Source organism: Quercus robur, chromosome 8, assembly GCF_932294415.1.
Source record: "Quercus robur chromosome 8, dhQueRobu3.1, whole genome shotgun sequence".
Taxonomy (NCBI): Eukaryota; Viridiplantae; Streptophyta; class Magnoliopsida; order Fagales; family Fagaceae; genus Quercus; species Quercus robur.
In genome coordinates this window covers 31,912,283-31,940,131 of record NC_065541.1, presented here as the reverse complement: position 1 = coordinate 31,940,131, position 27,849 = coordinate 31,912,283, and the positions used below count along the sequence as shown (strand labels likewise).

The 27,849-nt window shown below is 35.3% G+C and overlaps 1 pseudogene; it reads left to right on the top strand.

The window, feature by feature from the left end:
• Positions 1-11,758: 11,758 nt before the first annotated feature.
• LOC126696160 (receptor-like protein 35) lies at positions 11,759-27,226 on the top strand (annotated as a pseudogene).
• The last annotated feature ends 623 nt before the right edge of the window (positions 27,227-27,849 follow it).

Sequence of the window (27,849 nt, the reverse complement as noted above, 5' to 3'; positions counted from 1 at the left end):
TACAACTTAAAGGGTTGAAGTTAATGCAACAAGTTTTCATTTTGTCCTTCCAAGTGATTATTGAAGACTTTATCTACAAATTCTTGTTTAGCGGGGGGATCACAGAAACACAACTTCAAAACCTGGTGGCAATAACAATATCGTGGATCACTGCACTCTTTAACAGTATTGCATTTAACTTGTTTAAGTCCATCAACATCCAACTTAAAACCTGCAATTATTGTATTTGTTAATGATTGCATTATATAAATTTTATTTAACTAGGAAACATTTAAAATCATTAAAATTATAAAATGGTGCCACTATACTAGTTATATATATATATATAAAACAAGGTATCGTTGTACATTAAAAAAAAAAATGAATAAATAAAATCCAAAAAATTAATCACTTATGTGAATGATAACTAATGTTAATTTTTTTTAATCCAAATATTATGCATTTTTCAAATCTTTGTTAGAAACACTAATGTTCATTTTCTCTCTTAAATGAATAAAGATGAAATAATTGTATACAAAATTGTTTACCTAAATGTAGAATAATGTGAGTAAGAGGGAATCTAAATTTTACTTGAGTGAATGAATTAAAATTTTTTATCCTATGACACAGACTTGAATAATGAATAATTTTGCATATATATATATATATATATATATAAAACATTAAAATTACCATTCATTTTTTGTGATGAATAGAAGTATATATTTCTTAATTTTTACATAAATTTATATCATATTAGAGGTACCAAACCTATTTAAAATACTGAATTATTTCAAAGTTTATAATTATTTGCAAGAACCATAAGGCCATATAGTACTATATACATATAAGAAAAAAAAATTAAGTAAAAATATAGGATGAGATTCTTACAAGAGCCAAGAACTAAGAGGGCAATTAAAAAAGCCAACTTGATGGAATATTTCTCCATCTCTTATGTCTTTGTGTATAAAATTGCTAAGCTTTTTTTTTTTTTTTTTTTTTGTTTACTTTTGCACCCTTACTGTTGATGTTCTTCTCCATACATGTATATATAGGAGAGAGCTTTGGCCAAACAAAGTTAGAAATCTATAAATTTTGAATTTCAAGGAAAGATCTTTATACGAACAAATTTAGAAATCTATAAATTTCAGATTTTTCCTGATTTTTAAAAATTAATGACACATTTAGAGGGTATGTATTCTTGATTAATAGGAAGTTGCTATTAATTATATATATTCTTAATGAATGGTATATGACTTCCTCTATACAAAATAGGAAGTGGTATTATAATACATATTTTTTTTAATAATTGCATAGCATGTAGTCCAATAGTATACTAGTATGTGTTGTCCATGACTTCCTCTATCTGATTATGTATTCTCCAGCTTCAAATTCGTTTTGTGTTATTTTGTTTTGTTTTTGTTTTTGTTTTTGTGTTTTTGTGTGTGTGTGTGTGTTTGTGTTTTTTTTTTTTTTTTTTTTTTTTTGTTCGAGTTTGGATAAAATCCAACCTCATTATGTTATACTCATTAAAAACTAAATAAATAATATCGGCTGAAACTTTCGGGTTGGGTAGGGTCGGATACCCATTACCCAATGGGTTTGATCATCCTTAGTTGGAGCCTTTTTTTGAAGCTTACCATTGACCACAATAATTGCTCAACTAAATCTTTAAACAATTATTGCACAATTATTACCTAAAAATTCCCCTTTCTTCTCCTTTCACCTACCGATATTCGTTTACAGCAGAATCAAAAACATTTTAGGGGGACATAGAGGTTTTGAAGGAGTTGAAGAATGGGTTGGACCCTTACTTAGTGAGTCCAGGCTCATGCATTAATTGTGCATTTAGGATTGCTTAAAAGCCAGATTTTTTAAGTATTCAGCTTATTTTTGCTACTATTCATAGGTCTCATTTGTTGGGTTAAGATAGTTTGACCCCGGTTAATTTTTTCAATTACCCAAGTTGATTAATTAGGTTCAATTTTATGCAAATCGTGAAAGCATCAACAAATCACTAAAAATACTGAGTGCAGTGGAAAATAAATTAGACACGGTGATTTGTTAACAAATGGGAAAAACTTCGCAAGGCAAAAACCCCATCAGGTGATTTTAAGGTCACAATTATTTACCCAAGAATCCACTAATTAACAATCAAGCGGTTACAAGTATAAGGAATTTTACCAACTGATAGTTTTTGGACCCCTTAAATAATTGATTTTAACCTAGGTAATTAACCAAGTTGTTACTTAGTCCAATTAAACAAGTCTAGGTTATTACAATAACAAAGATCAAATCATGCAAAGCGGCGGAAAATAAATAACACAAGATATGATCACCCAAGAAACCAAACCGGTAAAAACCTGGGGAGGATTTGACCTAGCTATCCTCAAGGTAAACTTGAATCCACTATCTTGAAAGAATCGAAGTTCATACAATAAGACTTACAGGCCCCTATGCTCGACTTCTTATTGCTACCAACCAGTAGAACTTACTGACAAAACCACGTGCAAGCTCCGAATCCACGGACTCCTTCTTTCTTGGATTCACCACCAGATACAAGCACACCTGCTTGTGTTTTCATTAAGCTTCAATGGCAGTAACTGAATTGATCATCAAAGCGTAGATAAATCTTCTCCTTGAAAAACCTAAGTTTATGTAAAGGAAAGCTCCTTTAGATCTCACAAGAGATTTACACAAACCGCAATTATGAACAACACTAAAACGTGGCTAGGGTTTGCCTTTTATACTTAGGAAAAATAAGAAACCCTAAAAACGTTTTAAAACACTTAGGGCTGAGTTGGACAAATCTGCAGAAAATCATTCTGCCCGAGCTTCGATCGATTGAGCCCGTCTTTCGATCGATCGAGCCAGGCCGAAAGGCACAATGTTTTCCTGCTTTAACTCGATTCCAACTTTACATAAAATAACAACTTTGAGCTAGACTAAAACACTTCTAAACACATTGTTTTGATCATGGTTTGCCAACAAAACAAATTAGAGTTCTAAATACATAAAATCCTAAGACTTTAGAACCTAACACCAACTACCGTAGCCTATCCCGAAATACCAACCTACAGTTGAACCATCGCTCCAATACCCAATTGGACTTGATCTTGTAGTAGCCTTCTTTCCCTTTGATGCACAAACCTCCAATTTGTGACTAACCCTTTCCATGGATCCGAGTACGTGACTAACTCCAGCAATTTGAACAGATGTTATTGACTGCAAAGTTCTTCACTTCATCAATAATGAAGATCGGGAAGCACTTGGTTACAAAATCCTATGGCGCACAAATGGTGTAGTGTAAGGTTGAATTTATTCAACCATCTAATTGGCTTTATTCCGTGCCAAATTTGCTTGTAATTCAGCATTTAGTAACCGTGTATTTAGGTGGGATTGTTGTAAGGGTAGTGAGTGAGATAGTGTGAAGATTGCTCAAGAGTGTGCAAGAAAACAGAGTGTCGCGGCTGGGACTCGCAGGTGGACTCGCGGCTTCAACCCGCCAGAAGATGCACACGTGCCAAGCATGCTGGAAGATGAACAGTCATGCTAGCTGGAGCACTACAGGACAAAACAGGACAACTGGCCATACGGTTAACTCGCGACTGGAACTCGCGACTTAGTCAAGCCGCGAGCCACCCCTGTTTTGGAAAAACCTGACGTTTCGCATTCCACTCCACTTCAGTATAAATACCCTTTTAACCCACGATTGAAAGAGAGCTTCCAGAGAGAATTTTGAGAGAGAAACCCTAAAGAAAAACCAGATTGTTTCACCCACAATCTCTACCTTAGAGTCTCATCAAATTCCCTCACTCTCTTCCTCTCCATTGTCAAATCCTTGAGAGGCATTATACCAAACCTGGTTCTCACCATTATCATCCCTGTGAGACAGACGTTTGGAGTTCTGGGAAGCAGTTAGGAAGGAGCCAATATTCATTGGTTGATGCTACGGTGTAGTAGCGGAATCCGGAAAGCTAGAAAAGAAAAAGGTTCGGCGCAACCTCGTTGGAGCAAGAAGCTTGGAGGGCTTAGGTGCATTGGGTAGATTAGGCTTGGAGGGTCTATTGCTGTCCTTGTATCCCAACTGTATTTTCTAGTGGATTGATTACCGCTTGGAGGGCGGCGGAGAGGTTTTTTCGCCGAGGTCTTCGGTTTCCTCTTCGATAACACATCCGGTTGTTATCTCTGTGTTTGCATCTTCCTTCCTCTCTATCTCTGCCTTTACTTTATCTGCTGTGGTTTATTTTGTTATGGCTTAGATAGTTGTTCAACCAATTCCAAATTATAGCATATGTTAAGTTTCCGCACACTAGTTGTTTAACATATTGCTTGTGTTGATTAAGTTGGTTTTTGGGGGTCTAAACGTTCAAAAGTGTTTTTGTACACGTTTTTGAACTTTCAATTGGTATCAGAGCAGGTACACTTGTTGTGGTTTAAATACCTAAGTGTGATCCTTGACCCCTTGTGTTTATTTGCCATGTATTGTGCTTTGTATGACTCTTTGCATGATTTGGTTGGTGATGAATGTAACATGCCACGTGTTTGTGAAAATGCCTCTATGAGTGTTAATCCTCATAAGTGTGATGACATGTTATTTGAATCTATGGGTGTTGTTGACAAACTCTTCAAGAAAAATGCTAAAAAGTTTCAAAAGAATTTGAGCAAGTTATTTTGTGAAAAGGATGATTTGATTGCTAAGCTCAATGAATCCAACAAATTGGTTGAAAAATATAAAAAACTTGCTGAAATTTCTCTTGAAAAGCTGAAAGAGTTTGAATGTTTGAATATGGACTTGGATGCTAAACTTGTTTTGTCTAACAAACTTGTTGATGATCTTAAATGTGAAAATGAATCTCTTAAGATGCATGCCAAGTGTTTGATTGCTGAACCCATTGATAAAATGGATGATAATATTTGTTGCAATCATGTTGTGGTACCCGATTTTGTGCCTAGTGTGTGTTCTACCTTAAAGGACAAATCGGTGTACATTCCTCCACATAAAAGAAATCAAAAGGTGGAGAGAAAGGCTGTTAAGTCAAAGCCTTCATTTAGGTCTCAACCTAAGGCTTTGGATGGATCTAAGTTTGTTCCAACTTGCCACCATTGTGGTGTGATTGGTCATATAAGACCTCAATGTCATAAGTTGAAGAGGGAACAAAACCATGTTGCTAGATCCATTCCCAAAAAGCCTAGTGGACCTAAACACATTATTTGTCACCATTGTGGTGCCTTTGGTCATCTAAGACCTCATTGCTCTAAGTTTCAAGCTCTTAAGAGAATCAAAAGAAAAGAGAAACTTGAGCTTTTTGGAAGTTGTGCTAAAAAGAGTAAACTGGATTTGAGTGAAAATAGCATGTTGTTAAAGAAAATGTTTAATGCTCTTAACTCCTTGACTATGTGCATCTCCGGTTCTCATTCTTCCAACCCTCGTCTCGCTTCTCTTGAGACACTCATTCCAAACAATCGTTCCGTTTGGATGAGGAAGGGTTCCTATGGTTGAGCTTTTGCTCTTTTGGTCCTTGATCTAATTCTTTCGATCTTTGTAGGACCCTTCATGCATTAAATGTCATATCTTCATGCATTTTGTGCATCTTACATTTATTTGTATGCATTGTTTCGTTTTTGATCTTACTTTTATGTTTCTATTTTGTGTGAGTAAAAATCCAAAATCACATAAAAAGTGAAAAATTCAAAAAGTTTGATCGTATATGTTTGAGCACATATCACATGTGAGTTTGGCCTTGTACCTTTGTACAAATGGCTTTGTGCATTTTCGAGCTTAGCTTGTTATTTTTGCACTTATATCTTTGTGGGAAAAATCTTGACATCTTTGTGTGATTGTTGTAAATCGATCTTCAAGCTTGTCATGAATGATTTGTCAATAGTCATGTTGGTTTTGATACATGCGTAGACTTGTGCTTATATCTCTTCCCACTCTTTTATCTTTATTGCTTAAAGAGCTCAATAAATGTAAATCTCAAAATGAAAAGAGATAATGAGCTGCAAAAGCCGTCGCACATACTAGTATTCGACTAGGAAAAAGGGAAAGCGACTTATATGAAAATGTATGATGCCCAAAAAGCCAAAGGCTTGTTCATCAAATTGAAATATCAAAAATTTCAGGCATCAATCTCAAAAATGAGATGTATTGCTCAAAATGAGTTGTATTGATTCAAAATGATCAAATGATATGAATTGTAAGAAGCCAAATGAAAAGCTTCAATCTTATGTAATCATTTTCTTGTGGGAGGTCATATATGTTCACTTCTATAATTGAGATATACCACTTGACTTAGTACTAGTTGTGTATGACTTGATTGAATTGATCATTGAAGCTTCATTCTAGACTAAGGACTATTCCACATTTGATACACACATATAACACACTTGCCTTATGTTCAATGAATGTCTTATTCATTTGTTAGATTGTACTTGTCTAAATGTGATGTGTGTGTGCTCAATCATATATGGTTCAATCCAAAAAGATTTTTGATCATTTTATATGTTTTTGGAAGTGATTTTTATCACTCTTTGAGTTTATGTTTAGTGCTTACTTTGTTTTTCAATGTTTAAACATGTTCTGGTTTGAAAAACAAGTGTCAGATTTTTTGGCCACTCATTTTGGCTACTTGCGTGAGCTGCCAGCAAGCTGCCAGTTTTGGCTGGTCGGTTTGGCGGCTTGCAAGCCGCGAGTCTAAGCCGCGAGTTCAGACAGAGAGGTTTCGCGGCTCACTCGCGACTTAGCTCGCGACTCGCCAGTCGCGAGTCGCCCAGAATCAGCTTTTTAAAGAGCTTTTTCGTGGGAAACTTGTTTTAAACCTCTCCCATCCTCTCTAAAACCCCTCTTTCAATATTTTTACATCAAAACCCAACCAATTTGAATGGTTTTTCAATCCATTAACATCTCTAAGGTAATTATAAACTCTTTTCATTGATTTTGATCCTTAGATTATGTTTTGGAGAGTTTTGTGCTCTTGGTTGGGATTTTCATCATAGGGGTTGGGAAAACTTATTTTTTTGTCAAATTTCTTCACGGGATTGGTTTCTTTTGTTGATTTGCATTGGATGTTGGCCCCTTGTGGCAGAAAGAACATGTATTAAGGGTGGATTTCATGATGTTCATGCATTGTTTCACATTTTTGTTCATAGTGTGCATGCTAGGTGTTTGATAAAATGCCTCTTAGACATTTTCTCGCTTGTTTGGACTCCGATGAGTACCAAACTTTGTGGTTTCTCATGTTTCCTCATTAGGAACATGTTTGGTTCATTGGTTGTGTATTTTAACACACTTTGCCCCACATGTGCATTTCATGCATTGGTCATGCATTGCACTTAGCCACCTCTTGCACACACCTTTGCTACCCTTGTCATGCATTGGTCTTTACCTTATTTCTTCATCCTAGCATGTCATGCTTACCTTATACTTTGTCTTAGGTTTGAGCTTCATTTTCTCATTCATCTTGCACCCCTCATGCATCATTAGCATTGTTCATACCTTCATATCTTGCCCTCGTTTCTTCTTGACCCTTTGCCTATTCCTGACAAAAAGGGGGAGAGTATACTCTAGAGTATGTTTCGGAGTATTTTGTCATTTCTATATGACTCTTGTGCACATCCTTAGGGGGAGAAATTCTATTTCTCATGCACATTTGTAGGGGGAGAGATATTCCATAGGGGAGATGCATATACCAAGGGGGAGAAGACATTGTATTAACTAGAAAACTTTGTTATGTTTGTTTTCTTGTTGGCTTTATGGTGCTTTAAGTTATGCTTTGTTGTTCTCATTGCATCATGTTTGTGCTTTGGACATGCATACTTCCTTATGCTATAGTGCTTCATTGAATGCATGTTCGGATGATCAATTGCTTTGCTATGTGTTCATTGTAGTCATTTCTATATGACTGTTTTGGTGTTTGATCAAGTTGCTCATATGTTTTACATCATGTTTACTTGATCGCAATTTGCGTGTTACATTATACTTGTCCTTTTATTACTTGCTTTACCTTGAGGGTCTAATGTGTTTTGTGCAAGTGTTTCAGGTTACAAGTATATATGTTCCAAGTGCATCACAGCTTCTCATCACTTTGAAGGGGAGAAACTTTATGCACTTTTAGTTTATATTGTTTAAGTTTTTATTCAATATAATGTGTTTGTACCCATGTGCTTTTGTAAGCTTTTAGGGTTATTGTTTTATGCATAGTTTGTAGGCTTTATGGTATGTACCATGCTTAAGTGCAGCCTTTATGCTATGTTGAAATCAGTACTTTAATCTAAATGTTCTGCATTGTGGTTGTTGTACTGTCACTCTTGTGCCCTTGTAGGATTGTTCCTAGATGCATATGCCTTGTGTGCTATGCATTGGTTGAGTGTTTGAACATACAAGTGTCTTGCCTTGTGCTTGTTAACTTGTATGTCCTTGTGTTCATTCCAAGTGTGAATGAACATTGTGATCACTACCTTGTGGTGTTCACTTGGTTGATCAAGCCATGATTTGTTTATTAACTCCATCTTTGCTTGATCTCATATTGCCTGTTTCATATGCATTTATAATTTTCTGCTTACAATCATCATGGTGTATTGTTGTGTTTCAGGAGTCTATGTTCATATGATTCAAGTGCTTCACAGCTTCTAGAGTTAGGTGTGAGTGAGTTTTGATCAACTGTTCCCAACTCACATGTTAAGTCTAGAGTCTGTTTTAGGGTTTTGTCACGGAATAGCCAAAGGGGGAGATTGTAAGGTTGAATTTATTCAACCATCTAATTGGCTTTATTCCGTGCCAAATTTGCTTGTAATTCAGCATTTAGTAACCCTGTATTTAGGTGGGATTGTTGTAAGGGTAGTGAGTGAGATAGTGTGAAGATTGCTCAAGAGTGTGCAAGAAAACAGAGTGTCGCGGCTGGGACTCGCGGGTGGACTCGCGGCTTCAACCCGCCAGAAGATGCACACGTGCCAAGCATGCTGGAAGATGAACAGTCATGCTAGCTGGAGCACTACAGGACAAAACAGGACAACTGGCCATACGGTTAACTCGCGACTGGAACTCGCGACTTAGTCAAGCCGCGAGGTCAAGCCGCGAGCCACCCCTGTTTTGGAAAAACCTGACGTTTCGCATTCCACTCCACTTCAGTATAAATACCCTTTTAACCCACGATTGAAAGAGAGCTTCCAGAGAGAATTTTGAGAGAGAAACCCTAAAGAAAAACCAGATTGTTTCACCCACAATCTCTACCTTAGAGTCTCATCAAATTCCCTCACTCTCTTCCTCTCCATTGTCAAATCCTTGAGAGGCATTATACCAAACCTGGTTCTCACCATTATCATCCCTGTGAGACAGACGTTTGGAGTTCTGGGAAGCAGTTAGGAAGGAGCCAATATTCATTGGTTGATGCTACGGTGTAGTAGCGGAATCCGGAAAGCTAGAAAAGAAAAAGGTTCGGCGCAACCTCGTTGGAGCAAGAAGCTTGGAGGGCTTAGGTGCATTGGGTAGATTAGGCTTGGAGGGTCTATTGCTGTCCTTGTATCCCAACTGTATTTTCTAGTGGATTGATTACCGCTTGGAGGGCGGCGGAGAGGTTTTTTCGCCGAGGTCTTCGGTTTCCTCTTCGATAACACATCCGGGTGTTATCTCTGTGTTTGCATCTTCCTTCCTCTCTATCTCTGCCTTTACTTTATCTGCTGTGGTTTATTTTGTTATGGCTTAGATAGTTGTTCAACCAATTCCAAATTATAGCATATGTTAAGTTTCCGCACACTAGTTGTTTAACATATTGCTTGTGTTGATTAAGTTGGTTTTTGGGGGTCTAAACGTTCAAAAGTGTTTTTGTACACGTTTTTGAACTTTCATGTAGCTTCACACAGAGAAAATAATTATCGTGGTCTTTATATTCATGTGTGATGACTCTTAAAATTAGCCTCAAATATGTCTAGGGTTATGAGATAAGAGACCCTAAACAACTGCACAAGACTGGGCCGAATTTCAGATTTGGAAATTCTAAAATCGTAGTTCTCGATAGATCGAGCTGCTGTCGAGCTATTTATCGAGCTTCACATTAAGTCTTGATAGCAGGCTTCTATCGAGCTATCTGTCGAGACTTAGTGAACAGTTTTTCTTCACTTGTTATTTGGATCAATCTTTATGTTTTTAATACTTGAGTTGAACAACATGTTTTTTCAAGTACTAAACCCATCTTATATCTACCCAATAACAAGTAAAGTGCATTTTGTCAAAAGATTAGCCAATTACAATAAAATATGACTCTAACAATCTCCCCCTTTGGAAATCCATGATAAAACCACAAAAAGCAATTATGAGAGAAGTCTAACACAACTATCCCATAATTTACAAAAGTACAAAAGTCTAGCCCTACAATGAACTCTTGAAAACTTTGCAAAAAGAGAGATCATGGCATGATAAACTTGCAACCTGTCTTATTTGAAATGATTAAACAAGATCAAGTGTGAAACATAGACAAGTTGTATACAATAAGAAACAACACATGTGAGACAAAGGTAAAGAAAACATACATCAACTCATATATATAAATTAGAGGCATCTGTCTGGACGACCTTGAAGGAATTTTCTGAGGGGATTCCTAGACAAGGGAGTGTTTTGACATATTTTTCGATTTGTTGAACAACCAATGTATGAGTGGGTGTCCAAGGAGGATGATTGGTTCAAAGTCTATCAAAAAGAGGCTTGCATTGTTGCCTAAGATTTTGATAGAAATCAGAAATGTAATTGAGGGATCCTAGGAACCTTTGAAGTTGGGTCTTTTCTAGGATCTCATCTGGAAACTTTTCTGCAAACTGAATGGCTCTATCTATGGGTTTGATGACACCATGTCTTATATCAAAGCCTAAGAATCGGACACTGGTTTGGAAAAGTTTGATCTTTGGAGCTGAAACAACAAGACCATTATGTTTGATGGTTTGGAAGAATGTTCTAAGATGCTTCCAATGTTGGTTCAGGGATTCTGAGAAAATAAGTACATCATCAATGTACACATTGATATGACTGGAGAATGGATTGAAAATCTCATTCATGATGTTTTGGAATTTAGAAGGTGCATTCTTAAGACCAAAGGTCATTACATTCCATTCGTAATGGCCAAAGGGTGTGGTGAAGGCTGTCTTGTACCTATCAGACTCTTTAATTTGTATCTGCCAAAAACCACTCTTCATGTCAAACTTACTGAAAACCACTGCTTTGCTAAGTCTGTTAACTAAGTCTCTTTTGTTGGGAATAGGGGGCAATTACCAAATGGGTAATTATATTGATATATATTTATATATATATATATCAAAGAATACAATGTATGTAACAAAAGTCGTCACAACACCATGGTACATGTAATGAGAAAAGAAAGACACCAAAACCTCACTACATCCCTCAAAACACTATCCCACTATCTAGTATATCCTATGCGAGCTCTCCCCCTAGCAACAAGACTACTCTCATCTATATAACTACTCCCCCTTTTTGTCACAAGTGACAAAGGGTGTATAACTGAGAGTTCGTCATCTCATCATCATACTCAGAGCCAGAAGCATCATCACCATCATCATCTCCACCGTCCAAAGAAGAGGACTCCTCAACATGCTCAGGTGAAGATGAGGGTGCAAAACCACCACGGCGAGACTAGCAGTCAAGCGATGTGACCGATTTTCATGTTCATTTGACACATCTCATCGGATAGATGGTCAAGATGACTACCAAAATCAGCATGCATATGCTGAAGTTGCTCCATGACTTCCACAAGGGAGACAGGTGCCCTAAATGAGGAAGAAGGGGCAAATGATGAAGAGGATTGAGAGGAAAGGGCTGCAGGGTTTGTAGGGGCTACATCTCAAGGCTCCACACAAGGCCGTTTCACAGCAAGCTGCGCTGCACTCCTTCGAATAGACTCCTTGCTCATGGCACCAATGACATAGAAGAGAGGAGAAAAAGGAATGGTGACGTGCAAATGAGTGAGAATGTGCGTGATAGTTGAAGGAAAGATGAGCTTATCACATGTGGTAGTGTTTCGATAGCAATCTATAATAGATTCTATCATATGTGATGGAAAGTCTATAGAAAGAGATGTTTTTGAAGAATAGTCCATGCTTCTTTCGTATTGTCAGTGGAAGAGATCTACTTGAATTCTTCATTGGTCATAGCACTAAACAAAACATTCAGAGCTTTACTTTTAAAACTTGCAGCTTTGATCTTTGCATCATCCCAAATGGCTGGTGGCTCTTCAAGCTACGTCCAACCTACGTCAACTGCAAGCCATACTTGATTTCAAGCTGTGTTTCTTTTATTGAGTTTTTGACAGCCACAAGTTTGAATATGATCCTCTGAACAATATCTTGGCCTTTTTAATAATGAAAAAAAAAACATAATAATAAACTAATTTAATCTAAAATTTGGAAAATAAAAATTAAAAAGCCTAACAACAAAAGTAGAAATTTGTTAATCTTAATTTTTTTTTTTTAAAAAGAACTCATTCAAATCTTAACAAATTTGAAATAAATCAATCAAATGGGAAATCAATGGATGAATGATTGTTTGGCCATGTACACTAAAAGAGATGTAGCTTATAGGATTGATAATGCAAAATATAAAACATCATAGAAAGCAAATGTAAAGAATTTATGTATTTCAATTTTTGTTTTTGTTTTTTTGTTGTGATGTCAATATATTCAAGTTCTCTTTTGTTTTAAATTTTGTATAATTTATGTTTCTTATTGATCACCCTAAATAATAATCCTAGAATGCCACTGTGCTACAATCAATAGAAACATCACCTTTCGAAGGGTCCGTTTGGTTAGGCGTTTTGGGAGCTTAAATGAACATTTTTAAAATCCAAAACTCTGTTTTACAACCAAAACTCCTCATAATTCTTTTTTTTTTTTTTTACAAACACTAATTTTAAATTTAAAACACCGTTTTCCATGAACTTATACAAACACACTTGAAATTTCCAGCAGCTTAGAGACAATGTTACATGATTTGGCTTCTTCATTTCAAGTTCTTTCTTTTGGATATGTTTCTAGGTCAATAAGGAGGCCCAACTTTTGGTTTCCTAATAGTTTTTAGTATTTAAACACTAAACTGTAGGCCTAAAAAAAAAGCATTTGGTAAGGGTGTTTTTTACTGAAATGTTTGAGTTACACTTCTCATATTAGGGTGTTTAAACACTGAATTCAAAAAACTACTCTTACTAGTTTTCAATTTTCAAATCACATTACTTATTGGCACTTTTGTAAATATGTTAAAAACCAAGGGAACTACTTGATTTTTTTTTTTTTTTTAGATAGTCTTAACCTATGGCGTTCGTTTCTAATAATAGCTCTTTTATCATCAGACCAAGACACCAATTGGTTTTTGGTGTCGGCGGGAATTGAACCCCAGATTTCTTATTCAACCATCAGAGACTTTACCCGTTGAGCTAACTGGAACCCACAGGTCCCACTTGATTAGAAAACACTTGAACAGTCTTCTCTCTCTGTCACGTCTCTAGCACTCTTTTCTCTCACTATCTCCTTCAATTCACACTTGCTTCCCTTAACGTCTCAAGTCAATGATTTCTTCCATCGATCTAAACAAACAGAATCCAAGAAAATTTCCACATCTCATAGCTCTTCTATAAAATTCTAACGATTTTTTCTTCTTGTATTAGTGAAGATCTTTTTATTTAAAAAATTTTAAGAGGAAAGGGCATGTCAACAAGTAGAACAAAAGAACAAACTGAACAAGTAAGGATATTTTCCACTCAATCAGAACCCATGAAAAAGTTCCACATCTCACAGCTCGTTTTGAAATTTCACATGGTTTCTTTTCCTATATCAGTGAAGAGATATTATTTGAAAAATCAATAAGAAAATGCCATGTCAATAGTGAAAACACAACCCATGAAATTTCTCACCTTTGAAATTTCACTTGGGTTTTATTTCTAGAATCATCGAGAGAGAGAGAGGGTCGAGCAATGGGTTTTGAGGACACAAAAAAGAAAAGAAAAGAAAGATGGAGCAATAGAGGAGAAAAGAAAAGAGAGAAGGAAAGGGTGTGCATTGGTAACGAGGGAGTTTCTCTCTCTTCCAATAAAATAAATATGCTTTTACTGTGCTTGTAAGATTTTTTTAAAAAAGCAAACACATACCAAACATAATTATCCTTTTCTATATTTTAAAATATGTTATTTGAAACAGGGTACCAAACACCTTTTTTGCATTATGAATACTTTAAACACGTGTTTTAACAACACTTTTTAAACTATAGTTTTCTCGTTATTTTGAACAACGATACTTGAAATTGATGATTTAATTTTATATATCTACCATTTTGGAGGGGTGAGGGGTTGTTAGGGAAATTAGTTTGATCGTTCTCTAGAACATGCATGATCCTAGTATAGATAAAATCTTATATCGTATAAATCAACAAATTTCATCATATTATGTCAATGATTTAAAGTAAAAGAGTATGGAAGAAAATGTGCAAATATATAGAGTTTAATGCTAATTTTTTAGCTTTTTGAATAATTGAAGATTTACTAATCTTTAATTGTGCCCTTATTACATTTATTAACAGGATCCTTGATTTATTTTTCTTGTATAATAGGATATCCTGAGAATTACAATTTATTCCGAAATACAACTTAAAGGGTTGAAGTTAATGCAACAAGTTTTCATTTTGTCCTTCCAAGTGATTATTGAAGACTTTATCTACAAATTCTTGTTTAGCGGGGGGATCACAGAAACACAACTTCAAAACCTGGTGGCAATAACAATATCGTGGATCACTGCACTCTTTAACAGTATTGCATTTAACTTGTTTAAGTCCTTCAACATCCAACTTAGAACCTGCAATTATTGTATTTGTTAATGATTGCATTATATAAATTTTATTTAACTAGGAAACATTTAAAATCATTAAAATTATAAAATGGTGGCACTATACTAGTTATATATATATATAAAACAAGGTATCGTTGTACATAAAAAAAAAATGAATAAATAAAATCCAAAAAATTGATCACTTATGTGAATGATAACTAATGTTAATTTTTTGTAATCCAAATATTATGCATTTTTCAAATCATTGTTAGAAACACTAATGTTCATTTACTCTCTTAAATGAGTAAAGATTAAATAATTGTATACAAAATTGTTTATTTAAATGTAGAATAATGTGAGTAAGAGGGAATCTAAATTTTACTTGAGTGAATGAATTAAAATTTTTTATCCTATGACACAAACTTGAATACTGAATAATTTTGCATATATATATATATATATATATAAAACATTAAAATTACCATTCATTTTTTGCGATGAATAGAAGTATATATTTCTTAATTTTTACAAAAATTTATATCATACTAGAGGTACCAAACCTATTTAAAATACTGAATTATTTCAAAGTTTATAATTATTTGCAAGAACAATAAGGTCATATAGTACTATATACATATAAGAGAAAAAAAATTAAGTAAAAATGTAGGATGAGATTCATACAGGAGCCAAGAAATAAGAGGGCAATTATAAAAGCCAACTTAAAGGAATATTTCTCCATCTCTTATGTCTTTGTGTATACAATTGCTAAGCTCTTTTTTTTTTTTTTTCTTTTTTCTTTTTACTGTGTGTGTGTGTGTGTGTGTGTGTGTGTGTTTACTTTTGCACTCTTACTGTTGATGTTCTTCTGCATACATGTATATATAGGAGAGATCTTTGGCCAAACAAAATTAGAAATCTATAAATTTTGAATTTCAAGGAAAGATCTTTATACAAACAAATTTAGAAATCTATGAATTTCAGATTTTTCTTGATTTCTAAAAATTAATGACACATTTAGAGGGTATGTATTCTTGATTAATAGGAAGTTGTTATTAATTATATATATTCTTAATAAATGGTATATGACTTCCTCTATACAAAATAGGAAGTGCTATTATAATACATATTTTTTTTAATAATTGCATAGCATGTAGTCCAGTAGTATACTAGTATGTGTTGTCCATGACTTCCTCTATCTGATTATGTATTCTCCAGCTTCATATTTGTTATGTGTTATTTTGTTTTGTTTTTGTTTTTGTTTTTGTGTGGTTTTTTTTTTTTTTTTTTTTTTTTTTTTTTTTTTTTTTTTTTTTGTTTGGATAAAATCCAACCTGATTATGTTATACTCGGTAAAAACTAAATAAATAATATCAGCGAAAACTTTTGGGTTGGGTAGGGTCGGATACCCATTACCCAACGGGTTTGGTCATCCCTAACTAGAGCCCATTGTTTTGAAGCTTACCATTGACCGCAATAATTGCTCAACTGAATCATTAAACAATTATTGCACAATTATTACCTAAAAATTCCCCTTTCTTCACCTTTCGCCTACCAATATTCTTTTACAGCAGAATCAAAAACATTATAGGGTGATATAGAGGTTTTGAAGGAGCTGAAGAATGGGTTGGACCCTAACTTAGTGAGTCCAGGCTCATGCATTAATTGTGCGTTTAGGATTGCTTAAAAGCCAGATTTTTTAAGTATTCAACTTATTTTTGCTACTATTCATAAGTTTCATTTGTTGGGTTAAGATAGTTTGACCCCGGTTAATTAATTCAATTACCCAAGTTGATTAATTAGGTTCAATTTTATGCAAATCGTGAAAGCACCAACAAATCACCAAAAATACTAAGTGCAGCGGAAAATAAATTAGACACAGTGATTTGTTAACAAATGGGAAAAAACCTCGCAAGGCAAAAACCCCACCAGGTGATTTTAAGGTCACCACTCCCAAGAATCCACTAATTAACAATCAAGCGGTTACAAGTATAAGGAATTTTACCAACTACCGTAGCCTATCCCGAAATACCAACCTACAGTTGAACCATCGCTCCAATACCCAATTGGACTTGATCTTGTAGTAGCCTTCTTTCCCTTTGAAGCACAAACCTCCAATTTGTGACTAACCCTTTGCATGGATCCTAGTGCGTGACAAACTCCAGCAATTTGAAAAGATGTTGTTGACTGCAAAGTTCTTCACTTCGTCAATAATGAAGATCGGGAAGCACTTGGTTACAAAATCCTATGGCGCACAAATGCAATAGCTTCACACAGAGAAAATAAGTATCTTGGTCTTTATATTCGTGTGTGACAACTCTTAAAATAAACCTTAAATATGTCTAGGGTTATCAGAAAAGAAACCCTAAACAACCGCACAAGATTGGGCCGAATTTCAGATTTGGAAATTCTAAAATCGTAGTTCTCGATAGATCGAGCTGCTGTCGAGCTATTTATCGAGCTTCACATTAAGTCTTGATAGCAGGCTTCTATCGAGCTATCTGTCGTGACTTAGTGAATAGCTTTTCTTCACTTGATTCTTGGATCAATCTTCATGTCTTTAATACTTGACTTGAACAACATGTTTCTTGAAGTACTAAACCCATCTTAGATCTACCCAATTACAAGTAAAGTGCATTTTGTCATAGAATTAGCCAATTACAATAAAATATGACTCTAACAATCTCCCTCTTTGGAAATCCATGATAAAACCACAAAAAGCTATTATGAGAGAAGTCTAACACAACTATCCCATAATTTACAAAAGTACATATGTCTAGCCCTACAACGAACTCTTGAAAACTTTGCAAAAAGAGAGATCATGTCTTGATAAACTTGCAACCTGTCTTATCTGAAATGATTAAACAAGATCAAGTGTGAAACATAGACAAGTTGTACACAATAAGAAACAACACATGTGAGACAAAGGTAAAGAAAACATACATCAACTCATATATATATATATATATATATCAAAGAATACAATGAATGTAACAAAAGTGGTCTCAAGACCATGGTACATGTAATGAGAAAAGAAAGACACCAAAACCTTACTACATCCCCCAAAACACTATCCCACTATCTAGTATATCCTATGCGAGCTCTCCCCCTAACAACAAGACTACTCTCATCTATAAAACTACTTCCCATTTTTGTCACAAGTGACAAAAGGTGTATCACTGAGAGTTCGTCATCTCATCATCATACTCAGAGCCAAAAGCATCATCACCATCATCATCTCCACCATCCAAAGAAGAGGACTCCTCAACATGCTCAGGTGAAGTTGAGGGTGCGAAACCACCATGGCGAGACTAGCGGGCAAGTGATGCGACCGATTTTGATGTTCATTTGACACATCTCATTGGATAGATGGTCAAGATGACTACCAAAATCAGCATGCATATGATGAAGTTGCTCCATGACTTCCACAAGGGAGACAGGTGCCCTAAATGAGGAAGAGGATTGAGAGGAAGGGGCTGCAAGGTTTGTAGGGGCTACATTTCAAGGCTCCACACAAGGCTACTTCACAGCAAGCTGCGCTGCACTCCTCCGAATAGACTTCTTGCTCATGGCACCTATGACATAGAAGAGGGGAGAAAAAGGAATGGTGACGTGCAAGTGAGTGAGAATGTGCGTGATAGTTGATGGAAAGATGAGCTTATCACATGTGGTTGTGTCTCGATAGCAATCTATAATAGATTCTGTCATATGTGATGCGAAGTCTACAGAAAGAGATCTTTTTGAAGAATAGTCCATGCTTCTTTCGTATTGTCAGTGGAAGAGATCTTCTTCAATTCTTCATTGGTCATAGCACTAAACAGAACATTCAGTGCTTTACTGTTAAAATTTGCAGCTTTGATCTTTGCATCATCCCAGATGGCTGGTGGCTTTTCAGGCTACGTCCAACCTACGTCAACTGCAAGCCATACTTTCTTATCTAAAGATAGTAAAAACGCTCTCATGCATACTTTCCAATATGCATAGTTACTACCATCAAATAAAGGAGGAACAATTAGGGATTGCCTGCGATCCATAACAACAGGAGTCAATAGATCACACAGCAAAGTGTGTGCATGCTCTGATACCACTTGTTGGGTTAAGATAGCTTGATCCCGTTAATTAATTCAATTACCTAAGTTGATTAATTAGGTTGAATTGTATGCAAATTATGAATGCACCAATAAATCACCAAAAATACTAAGTGCAACGGAAAATAAATTAGACATGGTGATTTGTTGATAAATGGGGAAAACCTCACAAGGCAAAAACCCTAGCAGGTGATTTTAAGGTCATTACTCCCAAGAATCCACTAATCAACAATCAAGTGGCTACAAGTATAAGGAATCTTACCAGCTACCTTGGCCTATCCCGAAATATCAACCTACAGTTGAACCTTTGCTCCTGAATGTTCAAATAGTGTAGAAAACACCAATGAACATTTAGACTCCCAATTTACAAATTACCAATACAACCTTATAATCAAACAGTATATGTGCGGAATATGAATATAAGCTAAACCCAACATGTAACACACTCTAAACCATAATTAATCACAATCACAGTAGTAATTAAAAGGTAAAGAGAAAGGGAAGAATGATGCAAACACAAATATAACACGACGATGTTTTATCGAAGAGGAAACCGAAGTACTCGGCGTAAAACCTCTCCGCCGCCCTCCAAGCGGTCAATAATCCACTAGAGAATGAAGTTGGGATATATGAATAGTAGAAGACCCTCTAAGCCTAATCCACTCAATGCACCTAAGCCCTCTAAGCTTCTTGCTCCAACAGGGTTACGCCGAACCTTGTCTTCCCTATCTTAGCAGATCCCACAATAGCCCATTGCATCAACCAAATTGAATTGGCCCCTTCTGAACTACTTCCCTAGCACCAAAATAGCTTCTCACAGATATGGGTATGATGAGATAAGGATTTGGCTAATGTACCTCTCAAGGATATATCAATGGAGAGGGTGAGAGTTGAGGAATTTGGAGAATCAAAAGATGAAGAATGTGGATGAGTCAATCTTGTTTTTCTCTAAGGTTTCCCATCCAAAATTCTCTTTGGAAGCTCTCTGCATTTCATGGGTATAAGGGTATTTATAGTAGGGTGTATGAGGCTTGCGAAGAGTCAATTACAACCAAACAGGGCATTCTGGCAACTCGTGCTCGCGACTGGAACGAGTTGCGAGTTTGAGTCATGAACTAACTGCCTGGCCAGACTAGAAGTTTTGTCCTGTAGTGCAACAAATAGTGTGACCCTTCAGCTCCCCCTGCATGCTTTACACGTGTGCCATTCTAGCGACTTGCTAGTCGCGAGATCCAGTTTCAAGACTCCCAAATAGACACTAACTCCTGGGACTTCAATGTTGACCCATGCAACAACCTCTTCAGCAACTGGTTCATGTGTGGGTTTCGTTTCGACCTCAATGTCTCATAAATGAGCTGAGTCACCGAAATCAGTCATGACCAGGCAGGTTACAACGGTTCACTCTCTTCCATTTTGTTAGGACATATGTGATTCAATGTTAGGAACATATGTCACTATTTTATGTAATTGGCTAATCTTTTGACAAAATGCACTTTACTTGTAATTGTATAGATCTAGGATTTGTTTAATAATTCAAGGACCAAGGTTTCAAATTCAAGTGTTAAAGCCATGCAAGTCTGTCCAAGAATCAAGTAAGAAAGTGCTGTAATTTAAAACTCGACAGCTAGCATCTATCGAGGTTTAAAAGCTGTTGAAGCCCGTGGCTCGACAGCTAGCTCGATAGATGGCTATCTATCGAGGTTTATGAGACTCAGTTTCTCAAAGTTGTTTTACATCCAATCCATGAGTATTTGTTTAGGCTTTCTTTTCTCACAACCCTAAACATATATAAGGATTATTTTAAGGGCCATCAAAGGTTATACAAGTTGCACAAGTGTGAAGCAAAGTCTTGCTTATGCAAATTGTGAACAGAGACAAAACTTTTCCCAAATTCATCTTTCTCTTGAAGAAGCTGCTGTGTTTGTGCACCGTAGGGTTTTGTGACCAAGGAGCTTCGCGATCTTCATCGTGTGATGAACTAAAGAACTTTACAGCCAACATTCTTCTGTAGTTGGTAATTAAGTCGCGTACTGGAATCCGCGCATTAAAAGGAGAGATTGTCACTACAGAACGAGTCCAATTGGGTATTGAGGTAAAGGTTCAACTGTAGGTTGCTATAAGTTACTGTGATTCCCTTACTTGTAACCGTTTGTTTTGATAATAGTGGATTCTTGGGAATGGTGACTTTAAAATTACCTGGTGAGGTTTTTGTCGTGTAGGTTTTCCCCATTTGTAAAGAAATCACCATGTCAATTTAATTTCCGCTGCATTTAGTTATTTGGTGATTTGTTTGTGCTACCACGCGCTTTGCATGTTAATTAACTTAATTAATTCACTTGGCTAAATTAATTGGTTAATTCATCACAAGGGACCAATACATTCTTAGCCTATCACATTTCTTGGAACATCCCTTGCTTAGACACCCTTGACCGCTCCAACAACTTCTTCTCTAATCCATTTCCTGACTCACTCCCTAACCTGACTCGTCTGTGGTGACTCGGTCTCTCAATGAACTTGTTCTTCGACAAAATACCTACCTTGATTAGCTCACTCACTGAGCCTGAGGAGCTTTACCTCGTTAACAACAAGCTGGAGGGAGAAATTCCAGCAAATTTCAACAACCTTGTGGGCTTAAAAAGACTCGAACTCCAATCAAACAAGATCACATACAAGTTTCCTGAATTGGGTTCTTTGAAAAAGTTTTCCTTTTTAGATGCTAGCAGCAATGCCATCTCTAGCAAAATCCCATGGGTTTTTCCATCTTCGCTGGTTCAAATCTCCATGAGAAACAATAGCTTAGAAGGAACAATAATCCCAGAGAGATGTAGCTTGTAAGATTGATAATGCAAAATATAAAACATCATAGAAAGCGAATGTAAAAACTTTATGTATTTCAGTTTTTGTTTTTGTTTTTTTGTTGTGATGTCAATATATTCAAGTTCTCTTTTGTTTTAAATTTTGTATAATTTATGTTTCGTATTGATCACCCTAAATAATAATCCTAGAACGCCACTGTGCTACAATCAATAGAAACATCATCTCTTGAAGGGTCCGTTTGGTTAGGCGTTTTGAGAGCTTAAAAGAACATTTTTAAAATCCAAGACTCTGTTTTACAACTACAACTCCTTATAATTCTTTTTTTTTTTACAAACACTAATTTTAAATTTAAAACACCGTTTTCCATGAACCTATACAAACACACTTGAAATTTCCATCAGCTTAGAGACAATGTTACATGATTTGGCTTCCTCATTTCAAGTTCTTTCTTTTGGATATGTTTCTAGGCCAATAAGGATGCCCAACTTTTGGTTTCCTAACAGTTTTTAGTATTTAAACACTGAATTGTGGGCCTAATAAAAAAAAAGCGTTTGGTAAGGGTGTTTTTTACTGAAATGTTTGAGTTACATTTCTCATATTGCGGTGTTTAAACACTGAATTTAAAAACCTACTCTTACCAGTTTTCAATTTTAAAATAACATTACTTATTGGCACTTTTGTAAATATGCTAAAAACCATGGGAACTACTTGTTTTTTTTTTTTAGATAGTTTTAACCTATGGCGTCTGTTTCTAATAATAACTCTTTTATCATTAGACCAAGACACCAATTGGTTTTTGGTGTAGACGGGGATTAAACCCCAGATTTCTTATTCAACCATCAGAGACTTTACCAGTTGAGCTAACTGGAACCCACAGGTCCCACTTGATTAGAAAACACTTAAACAGTCTTCTCTATCTGTCACGTCTCTAGCACTCCTTTCTCTAACTATCTCCTTCAATTCACACTTGCTTCCCTTAACGTCTCAAGTCAATGAATTCTTCCATCGATCTAAACAAACAAAACCCAAGAAAATTTCCACATCTCATAGCTCTTCTAGAAAATTCTAATGATTTTTTCTTCTTGTATTAGTGAAGATCTTTTTATTTAAAAAAATTTAAGAGGAAAGGGCATGTCAACAAGGAGAACAAAAGAACAAACTGAACAAGTAAGGATATTTTCCACTCAATTAGAACCCATGAAAAAGTTCCACATCTCACAGCTCGTTTTGAAATTTCACATGGTTTCTTTTACTGTATCAGTGAAGAGATTTTATTTGAAAAATCAATGAGAAAATGGCATGTCAATAGTGAAAACAAAACCCAAGAAATTTCTCTCCTTTGAAATTTCAACGGGGTTTTATTTTCTAGAACCATCGAGAGGGAGGGTCGAGCAATGGGTTTTGAGGACACAAAAAAGAAAAGAAAAGAAAGATGGAGCAATAGAGGAGAAAAGAAAAGAGAGAAGGAAAGGGTTTGCATTGGTAACGAGGGAGTTCCTCTCTCTTCCAATAAAATAAATATGCTTTTACTTTGCTTGTAAGATTTTTTTTAAAAAAAGCAAACACATACCAAACATAATTATCCTTTTCTATATTTTAAAATATGTTATTTGAAACAGGGTACCAAACACCTTTTTTGCATTATGAATACTTTAAACACGTGTTTTAACAACACTTTTTAAACTATAGTTTTCTCGTTATTTTGAACAACGATACTTGAAATTGATGATTTAATTTTATATATCTACCATTTTGGAGGGGTGAGGGGTTGTTAGGGAAATTAGTTTGATCGTTCTCTAGAACATGCATGATCCTAGTATAGATAAAAACTTATATCGTATAAATCAACAAATTTCATCATATTATGTCAATGATTTAAAGTAAAAGAGTATGGAAGAAAATGTGCAAATATATAGAGTTTAATGCTAATTTTTTAGCTGTTTGAATAATTGAAGATTTACTAATCTTTAATTGTGCCCTTATTACATTTATTAATAGGATCCTTGATTTATTTTTCTTGTATAATAGGATATCCTGAGTATTACAATATATTCCGAAATACAACTTAAAGGGTTGAAGTTAATGCAACAAGTTTTCATTTTGTCCTTCCAAGTGATTATTGAAGACTTTATCTACAATTTCTTGTTTAGAGGGGGGATCACAGAAACACAACTTCAAAACCTGGTGGCAATAACAATATCGTGGATCACTGCACTCTTTAACAGTATTGCATTTTACTTGTTTAAGTCCTTCAACATCCAACTTAAAACCTGCAATTATTGTATTTGTTAATGATTGCGTTATATAAATTTTATTTAACTAGGAAACATTTAAAATCATTAAAATTATAAAATGGTGCCATTATACTAGTTATATATATATAAAACAAGGTACCGTTGTACATAAAAAAAAAATGAATAAGTAAAATCCAAAAAATTAATCACTTATGCATTTTTCAAATCTTTGTTAGAAACACTAATGTTCATTTTCTCTCTTAAATGAATAAAGATTAAATAATTGTATACAAAATTGTTTACCTAAATGTAGAATAATGTGAGTACGAGGGAATCTAAATTTTACTTGAGTGAATGAATTAAAATTTTTTATCCTATGACACAGACTTGAATAATGAATAATTTTGCATATATATATATATATATAGAACATTAAAATTACCATTCATTTTTTGTGATGAATAGAAGTATATATTTCTTAATTTTTACATAAATTTATATCATATTAGAGGTACCAAACCTATTTAAAATACTGAATTATTTCAAAGTTTATAATTATTTGCAAGAACAATAAGGCCATATAGTACTATATACATATAAGAAAAAAAAATTAAGTAAAAATATAGGATGAGATTCTTACAAGAGCCAAGAACTAAGAGGGCAATTAAAAAAGCCAACTTGATGGAATATTTCTCCATCTCTTATGTCTTTGTGTATACAATTGCTAAGCTTTTTTTTTTGTTTACTTTTGCACCCTTACTGTTGATGTTCTTCTGCATACATGTATATATAGGAGAGAGCTTTGTCCAAACAAAATTAGAAATCTATAAATTTTGAATTTCAAGGAAAGATCTTTATACGAACAAATTTAGAAATCTATAAATTTCAGATTTTTCCTGATTTCTAAAAATTAATGACACATTTAGAGGGTATGTATTCTTGATTAATAGGAAGTTGCTATTAATTATATATATTCTTAATGAATGGTATATGACTTCCTCTATACAAAATAGGAAGTGGTATTATAATACATATTTTTTTTAATAATTGCATAGCATGTAGTCCAGTAGTATACTAGTATGTGTTGTCCATGACTTCCTCTATCTGATTATGTATTCTCCAGCTTCAAATTCGTTTTGTGTTATTTTGTTTTGTTTTTGTTTTTGTTTTTGTGTTTTTGTGTGTGTGTGTGTGTGTGTTTTTTTTTTGGTTCGAGTTTGGATAAAATCCAACCTGATTATGTTATACTCATTAAAAACTGAATAAATAATATCGGCTGAAACTTTCGGGTTGGGTAGGGTCGGATACCCATTACCCAATGGGTTTGATCATCCTTAGTTGGAGCCCTTTTTTTGAAGCTTACCATTGACCGCAATAATTGCTCAACTAAATCTTTAAACAATTATTGCACAATTATTACCTAAAAATTCCCCTTTCTTCTACTTTCACCTACCGATATTCGTTTACAACAGAATCAAAAACATTTTAGGGGGATATAGAGGTTTTGAAGGAGCTGAAGAATCGGTTGGACCCTAACTTAGTGAGTCCAGGCTCATGCATTAATTGTGCGTTTAGGATTGCTTAAAAGCCACATTTTTTAAGTATTCAGCTTATTTTTGCTACTATTCATAGGTCTCATTTGTTGGGTTAAGATAGTTTGACCCCGGTTAATTAATTCAATTACCCAAGTTGATTAATTAGGTTCAATTTTATGCAAATCGTGAAATCACCAAAAAATCACCAACAAATCACCAAAAATACTGAGTGCAGTGGAAAATAAATTAGACACGGTGATTTGTTAACAAATGGGAAAAACCTCGCAAGGCAAAAACCCCATCAGGTGATTTTAAGGTCACCACTCTCAAGAATCCACTAATTAACAATCAAGCGGTTACAAGTATAAGGAATTTTACCAACTGATAGTTTTTAGACCCCTTAAACAATTCATTTTAACTTAGGTAATTAACCAAGTTGTTACTTAGTCCAATTAAACAAGTCTAGGTTATCACAATAACAAAGATCAAATCATGTAAAGCAGCGGAAAATAAATAACACAAGATATGATCACCCAAGAAACCAAACCGGTAAAAACCTTGAGAGGATTTGACCTAGGTATCCTCAAGGTAAACTTGAATCCACTATTTTGAAAGAATCGAAGTTCATACAATATGACTTACAGGCCCTCACGCTCAACTTCTTATTGCTACCAACCAGTAGAACTTACTGACAAAACCACGTGCAAGCTCCGAATCCACGGACTCCTTCTTTCTTGGATTCACCACCAGATACAAGCACACCTGCTTGTGTTTTCTTTAAGCTTCAATGGCAGTAACTGAATTGATCATCAAGGCGTAGATAAATCTTCTCCTTGAAAAACCTAAGTTTGTGTAAAGGAAAGCTCCTTTAGATCTCACAAGAGATTTACACAAACCACAATTATGAGCAACACTGAAACGTGGCTAGGGTTTGGCTTTTACACTTAGGAAAAATAAGAAACCCTAAAAACGTTTTAAAACACTTAGGGCTGAGTTGGACAAATCTGCAGAAAATCATTCTGCCCGAGCTTCGATCAATCGAGCCTATCTTTCGATCGATCGAGCCAGGCCGAAAGGCACAATGCTTTCCTGCTTTAACTCGATTCCTACTTTACTTAAAAGAACAACTTTGAGCTAGACTAAAACACTTTTAAACACATTGTTTTGATCATGGTTTGCCAACAAAATAAATTAGAGTTCTAAATACATAAAATCCTAAGACTTTAGAACCTAACACCAACTACCGTAGCCTATCCCAAAATACCAACCTACAGTTGAACCATCGCTCCAATACCCAATTGGACTTGATCTTGTAGTAGCCTTCTTTCCCTTTGATCCACAAACCTCCAATTTGTGACTAACCCATTCTTACCATCGAGGTAGTGTCCTTTCTTCCTATTCTTTCCATTCCCACTCTCTTCTTTTGCATTCTTGTACATGGTGATATTGAACTAAAATGCTTGTACCAGGATGCCCCTGCTCCTAGTGTTCCTATTGACCTTCCTTATCTGCCTTGGACGTCTATGCTTATGACCCTGATGGCTTTGCTAGGGAGCGTCCTGTGCCTCGCAACACAAATGTCATGGGCTATCCTTTTCCAGATAGCACACGAGCGGTGAGTTCTCTCCTATTTCTTTCTTCTTTGTATCTTCTTCTCTTGCAACTTTCAATTGCTCATTCTAATCTGTTTCCCTTCACATTTCAGCCCACTATCAAGCAGCATGAGGAGTTGGTTGGGCTGGCTGGGAACCTCAAGTAGGAGGTGACTCAGTATTCAAAGGACTTGTACGACCCTAGAGGACTGGCTTATCTCGGTGATGATAATGATGATGATGATGATGATGATGATGATGCTAGTGATGGTGATGGTGGTGAGGACTCAGAGGCGACCCCTAGTCATCGACAAGGAAGAGGCATTTTCGGTGATCCCTACAGACAGACAAGAAGCATGTGGAAGAAATCCATACTCAAAACAAAGAAAACTAGGTATTTATATATTTAGAACTCTAATGTGTATTGTTGGCAAACTATGATCAAAACAATGTGTTTAGAAGTGTTTTAGTCTTGCTCAAAGTTGTACATTTTATGTAAAGTTGGAATTGAGCTAATGCAGAAAGTATTATGCATTTCGGCCTGGCTCGATCGATCGAAGCTTAAGCTCGATCGATCGAATCTCGGGCATAATGTTTTTTTTTCTGTAGATTTCCAACTCAGCCCTAGTTGTTTAAAACTCTTTAGGGTTTTCTAATTTGTCATAAGTATAAAAGGCAAACCCTAGCCACATTTTAGTGTTGCTCATATTGCTGTTTATGTAAATCTCTTGTGAGATCTAGAGGAGCTTTCCTTTACACAAACTTAGGGTTTTCAAGGAGAAAATATTAT